Source organism: Eleginops maclovinus, chromosome 18 (assembly GCF_036324505.1).
Source record: "Eleginops maclovinus isolate JMC-PN-2008 ecotype Puerto Natales chromosome 18, JC_Emac_rtc_rv5, whole genome shotgun sequence".
Taxonomy (NCBI): Eukaryota; Metazoa; Chordata; class Actinopteri; order Perciformes; family Eleginopidae; genus Eleginops; species Eleginops maclovinus.
This window is the reverse complement of record NC_086366.1, coordinates 22,087,134-22,094,846: the sequence shown is the minus strand read 5'-3', so window position 1 is coordinate 22,094,846 and position 7,713 is coordinate 22,087,134.

Here is a 7,713-nt window from a genome sequence, read left to right as displayed (position 1 = left end):
CATAACACACCATGTAAAGCAAATTATTAGTTTTTCCTTTGCTTCCAGATTTGCATGCGGTAAGCGTAGAAAATGTACCAAAGGCCAAAATGATTGCTGAAGACCGCAATGTGGAGTCCTGTGTGAATTAGTTTACATGGTTGATTAACTTATTCTATAGGTTGAACAGAACCCTAACCCTCTAAATATTTTAATGTTACACAAATTGAAATTCTAAATTGAGATTTTAACTTAACATTGTTTCCCCTTTAATATAAAACAGTAAGCTGTGTTCTAGCCGGTCCCTCTTTCCCTACATGCCTATGTGTGTGCATGTGTTGGCCTATGTGCATGTTCTTGCGTGTGTGCAGAAATTTGCATGGCATGTTGGTGTGTGTGTGTTCGCGTCTGCCTGTCTGACTGTGTTGTGTTCCAATAATGACATCGGAAGCTGGCAGGGCTTCATGTCTCCCAGGCTGCATTCAGACAGACTAGGCAGCCTCCCCAGACTGGGCTGCCACTATTTCACTATTTCAGAAAAGCAGCAAATGCAGGAGAATGGGGTGGGGGGCAGTGAGATAAGCTAAGAGAGAGAGAGTGATGGTGAGGGAAAAATAGAGGCAAGCCCAGCTATAAATTGACATGTAAGCAGAGAGGGGAGGCATTAGGGTTGGTGGATATTGAGAGTTGTAAGGTTCGAGGGGGCACAAATTAAAGACAAATTGCAGCTTTGGTGGGGACAGATTTTTATGGGATGAGGGATGAGAGAGCCTGAAGGGGGGTGAGAAACTGGAAGACAAGCAAATGGAAGCTAAGGAGTGATGGGGAAAGAGAAGAAGCCCAAAGGATATAGAGACGGAGAGCAGAATGGTTTGGCTGACTTTCAGAAATGTAGAGGGCCAGGGGGGTGACAGGGGAGCATTGTAAATGAAGCAAATGGGGAGACAGAGAGATGGTTTGGGTGAGAGCGAATGGGGTGGGCCACAGTAGCTTTGGCTGGTATGACATGATGGGGTCCTTGCCCAGACCAGCAAAACAGTCTGTTATGTTTTCATTTACCACAGGAGATTGTCGGCGAGGCGGGGCAGCAGACACAAAGAGTGTCTAAAATTAAATGGATGAGGGTTCATCACCGGGGAGAACTTCCCTCATTACGCACACAGCAGATACATTGAGATGAATTCATGGTTCTGAAGCAGCAGTGCCAAGTCACACTACGCTGTGAGGAATCCACAACATACTTAAGCAAGAACAAAAGAATAAATAATTGTACTGATTTAGAGCTTCAAACAGCTCTGCCCATTGGCAGCTATAAAGGAAATCACTGGGAGCTGACGTCAGTGAACACCACCCAGCATGGTCATGTGGTAATCAGAATGGACTCTGTCTGGTATAATATCTTTTCTGAATAATCTTGCAAAACTCAGGATAACACTCAGGAACTGTATTTATGTCCAATAACACAGTATAGTAAATCAACTACTGTATATTATATATTCTTATATGTACAAAACATAATATTAGTTATTAATGAAAAGTGTGGCTCGATTTTACACGTTGCAGTTGTACTCTGAAGTGAGAATTTTCAAGTTCCCACTTGGACTTTCCAACTTCCTACTTGGAAACCCAGAGAAACTTTGCCATACCTGAGATCATCCAAGATCATCATTTAAAATGAAGTTTCCACATATGAACATTAATAGAACAACTTGATAATACAGTAAAGCATTTTTGACTCTTCTGCATTATTTGTCACATTAAATCAACACTACTTATTGTACTGCTGTTCTTTCTACTACATTCAGATAAAAATAGAAGCATTTAGACAACATAAAATATGAACAGGTTTTTCAAATTATTCCATCACAACTTCAATGTAGTACAGATGCCCTATCTCAGCGCAATGTTAACAAGTTGAGCATTATACAGGGCTCAAAACCGGATGTAAATGTATATGCATCGAATATACTTAAGATAAGGTAAGATAAGATGTACCTTTATTAATCCCCTTGGGGAAATGCAGGTGTTTATGCAGCAACAGAGAAGAGGAAAAACAGTACAGGTTCACACAGGGATATGAAACACAAATTAAAAAAATAAAAATAATAATAATAATATATATATATATATATATATATATACTGTATATATATATATATATATACAGTATATATATATACAGTATATATATATATATATATATATACTGTATATATATATATATATATATACAGTATATATATATACTGTATATATATATATACAGTATATATATATATATATATATACTGTATATATATATATATACAGTATATATATATACTGTATATATATATATACAGTATATATATATATATATATATATACAGTATATATATATATATACTGTATATATATATACTGTATATATATATATACAGTATATATATATATATACTGTATATATATATATACTGTATATATATATATATACAGTATATATATACTGTATATATATACTGTATATATATATATATACAGTATATATATATATACAGTATATATATATATATATACAGTATATATATATATATACTGTATATATATATATATATACAGTATATATATACTGTATATATATATATATATATATATACAGTATATATATATATATACTGTATATATATATACTGTATATATATATATACAGTATATATATATATATACTGTATATATATATATACTGTATATATATATATATACAGTATATATATATATATATATATACTGTATATATATATATATATATATATACAGTATATATATATATATATATATACTGTATATATATATATATATATATACAGTATATATATATATATATATATATATACTGTATATATATATATACAGTATATATATATATATACAGTATATATATATATACAGTATATATATATACTGTATATATATATACAGTATATATATATACTGTATATATATACTGTATATATATATATATATACAGATAAGTAACGAGAGTATTGTTAAAAATATACACATGTATGTGTGCAGAAAAAGTGCAGGTCAAAGTCTTTGTGCAAAAGTGCAGGCTTGATGTGCAGTCCGGGTTATTGTCAGTGAGTCACATGGTTAACCCCTTGTTATGCAGCCTGATGGCTACAGGCACAAAGGAGTTTCACAGGCTCTAAGTGCTGTGCCGAGGTGGGATGAGTCCGGGGCTGAACATACTCCTCATTTTCACTAGCTCTGCATGGAGGGGGTGGGAGGGGTTATCCAGGATAATGTCCAGTTTCCTCCTCTTCCTCCCCTCAGCCACCCCCTCCAGATTGTCCAGTTTAACTCCAACAACAGAGCTAGCCTTTCTCACGAGCTTGTTCAGCCTGTCAGCATCCCTTCTGTTGGTGTTTCCCCCCAAGCACACCACGGCAAAGAAGAGCACAGTGGCCCCCACAGACTGGTAGAACGTCTGCAGCAGCCTCGTGCACACGTTGAAGGACCTGAGCCTCCTCTGGAAGAACAGCTTGCTCTGTCCCTTCCTGAAGAGAGCATCAGTGTTGTCACTCCAGTCCAGTTTATTGTTCAAATAATATATAAGAAGCCAGTCACTACTTAGTTTCTCATATGACCTTCATTCACTTTAAACTACCTGAATATATCTTTATAAGTTCTTAATGGAATGATGTGAGTGAATAAAAGATCGGATAGCTCAGGGTTTGGCTCTCAGTAAGTGTATGAAATAAACATTTACAGTAAGTCTTATCAGTACAAATAAGAAAATTAGGCAGTAGGTAGGTAGTATTCAAGTCCAGTAAGCCTTTTTTGTGCAGTGCAAGCTGTTCACCATGAGCACATGAGAAAGAAACATGTAAAAGCATGAAAGCATTATCAACTCTAACATATCTGTCAGTATAACAGAACCAACATCAGTGGACAACACAGATAGCTCATCCGTCTAAAGTCTCCACAGAACAGTTATATAAAAAATAAAGAGATAAAGGTTAGAGAAGAGTGATGTAATGTTGAGGAACTGCTGTGATGTGTCAGGCTTTGAAAGAAGATAAAAGTGTCACATTTGAGAAATATCAGAGACACATCTCATGGGATTTTCCACCAATGAAAATATTTCACATGACGGATATGTTACATTGTTTATGATTCAGAAACTGTCTGTGTCTCTCTCCTTCGTTGTATTTTACTTCTCTAAAATCACGATGGGTCAAACCATATATTTAGTTATGGGTAGGTTGTATTATGTTTTTTTTAAGGCAGATCATTATATTATATCAAACCAAAGCAAGTTTCACATAGTATTGATAACAGCATCTATCACAAATAAAATGTTGCCACATTTACCTCCGTCCATATATATAATCAACTTATTTATTCTGCATTGAAGGAGGCTGATATGAGGATAGGGAAGGCTTATATTCGACCAGATTGTCCATAAGCAATCAAGCACAGCAACTGAAGCTACGGGGGGCAACAACGAATAACAACTATGTGAGCAAAAATTATGGAAATTCAAAGCAATTTTGTGTCAGCAAGGTGAACAATGATAAATGTCGATTCGTTGGAATTAGCAATCGTCAATCGCTGCACATATGAGACGTTTAGGGAGCATCTGTGATCCGTAGCATCATCAGCTGATAGTCTTAATGTGGTCAAAAAATAATGTAGGGAACAATTAATCCTCTTTAGCGTAAAAGAAGCGTATGTCGGAGGAAACTTTTATTTTTTATCTTATTTTTTTCCTACTGAATTGATCAATTTGCTATGGACTTTCAGTCCATAGTCTTCCAAATATTTCTGTGATGTTGAGGACGTAAACTGTATTTTTTCATGTAGCATGCCGACCAACATCTAAAATGAGATGACAAATGGCAAATGTGCCTTTTATACAATTATTCATTTTCAAAATGTCCTATTTTTGTACTTGGTCAACCTTTTTGCTGCTATTCAAGTTTAACAAATATCTTTACTTGCTTCAATACATGTGAAGATAAGCTTCACCAAATGTGATCATGTTTGTGCCAGAAGCAGAACTGTCTTTAAGAAATTGTTCAAAACAAAGTCTTTAATATGCATCAGAAGCTTTGTACTGAAAATAAATCTATTGCCCTGTAGGTGACTCTGTTTTCCCACTGACAATGACACAGTGTGAAATAATTTGTGGATCACAGGAAAGACATGAAGACCCACCACATCCTCTCTGCTCATACTCACCCTTTCTTAATCCCATCAACTAGATCATGCCACTTCCTCTAAACCTTTGTTTGTTTAATTCTGTCTGCGACATCAATCCCACGCTGCACAACATCAGACTGATCAATCACCAAGCTGCCTGACACTGCTGCCATTGTCAGCGGCCTCCCAGAGTCAAGAAACACACTGACACCCTCTGTTTGCATCCTTTCTCCGGGCCTTGAACGGCTATATAGTCTTCTCTTTGTCCGCCCCACCCGTATTGATGGAATCTGAAAGTAAGCAGATTTGCAACGGATATTAACAGTAGGCCTGCAGAACAATGGCGAGGAGAAGCATGGCACAGGGTCGAGAACAAATGTGTCCTTTATGCCCAGGCCTTGTTCTGCGAACAGGGGGGGGGGGTTTGAGGAGCAGGCACATTCTCAAATAGACCTTAAAAGGGGCTCGAGCATCTGCCCTTTTGCCCTCCTATTAGAGAAACCCCCGTTTTGTATTTATTTTTTATAAATCCATAACATTATCTTTCACATAACTGTATTAGGTTAGATGAAAGCAATAATATGAAGTTCAATAATATATTTTATTTAAACGTAATATTATTGCTTTCATCTAAACCAATACAACATTTCAGTCATACACCTTCTTATAATTGTGTGCCTTAGTATTATATGATATGTGAATTAAAATAAACAAATTCTTTGGCACAAAGTAGTATCTTACCGTACAGTATCAGCATCTTCTTACTGAAGCATTGTGCCTGGTGCCTTTATGGAGAAGGTGGTTAGAGAAATATGGAGGTGGGAGAGGAAGTGCATCTTTGTCGGCAGCACTGGGATTCTGTCAGTCAGAGAGGTGGGTAAGGATTGGGCTAGTTAACATGTAAGAAGAATTTACCGAAATTTACTCCATTCCTTTGCATGCATCATTGATGAACTGTCAGTGTTTGAAGATATACATTTTAATGTCCCTTAAAACTAGCACAAAAGTACTTATCCCTGCCATATATTTATTTAAAGGTAACAAAAATTGCCAGCTTGTCCTTTCAACAATTTGAGCACTCGCTCCTCTAACAGCCTCTGCATGTGCCTGATGAGGAGGGGTGTATTGTCGAACAGCAGATACAAGTGAGAATATCTTCACACACACCAAAATCTAAGGCAGACACCATGAGCTCATGTTGACAGCCTGACTCTCTCTGAAGGCATAGCATGCTGACAGAGATTAAAGGAGGACATCACACACACACACACACACACACACACACACACACACACACACACACACAGCACACACACACAGACACACACACACACACACACACACACACACACACACACACACACACACACACACACACACACACACACACACACACACACACACACACACACACACACACACACACACACACACACACACACACACACACACACACACACACACACACACACACACATATTCTGCTCCTCAAACAAACAGCTAGGGAGTCTGTCCATCTCTATCTTCAGCTATAGTAGTCTCTTACTCCTCACTTCCAATACTCCAATACTTCCCTTGTTGACTCCATCCTTCCATCCCTTTGACAGCATCGTGGGGGGTGTTATTGGTTGAGGCTGCAGGGAGTCTCTTCAGACACTCACAGCTCCCACACTAGCCTGCAGTAATGCAACACCTATTTTGGGTCATGTATTCATGTGTTTCATCTCTGTGTTGTTAGCTACGCTGCTCACTTTCAATCAAAATAGGAAACATGATGAAATGAATGATTAATTATGGTAATGACATCAAAGGCACCGGTCAACAGAATTCAGGCCATTATAGAATATTGACCGACTTCTGTGCGTGTGTGTGTGTGTGTGTGTGTATGTGTGTGTGTGTGTGTGTGTGTGTGTGTGTGTGTGTGTGTGTGTGTGTGTGTGTGTGTGTGTGTGTGTGTGTCTCTTTCTCACTCAGAATCAACTGACAAATAAAATAAAATACATTAGGCCTAAATTAAATATTTTCCTTTTTATTTTGTTCACTAGTTTCAGTATTTTATTAATGAATACCTTAAGGTCTAAAATACTAAATTTGTTCAATAGTAAATGTGGATCAACCACATTATTTGGAAAGGATATCTTGTGGTATTGTTTTTATTAATTTGATGAATTATCCTTGCTTTTACGGGCAGTAACATCTCAAAAAGGCAATTAAGGAAATCAAATTTGAAGTTTTGACATGCAATTTCAATTTGAATTTTGAATGTGAAAGGGTTGAAAATGCACACATTTACCAAGAGCAACATTAAAAAGTGGTAAATGGTGTCCATATAGGGGCAACTCTTTGTTCTAGGATGCTTTATGACTAGGTTTCCGAATAGGTTGAACCATTTCAGAATACAAATAGCTCCTGTGCATTTTAGAGAGTAGCAGTGAAGCTTTATTTGTTTTATTAGTATTTGAGTGGACGTACTCACATGCAGTACTGCCAGGGTGCTAAACCTCAATAAAGTCAGCATCAGCTACCGTACTGTATGTCTTAGTGACT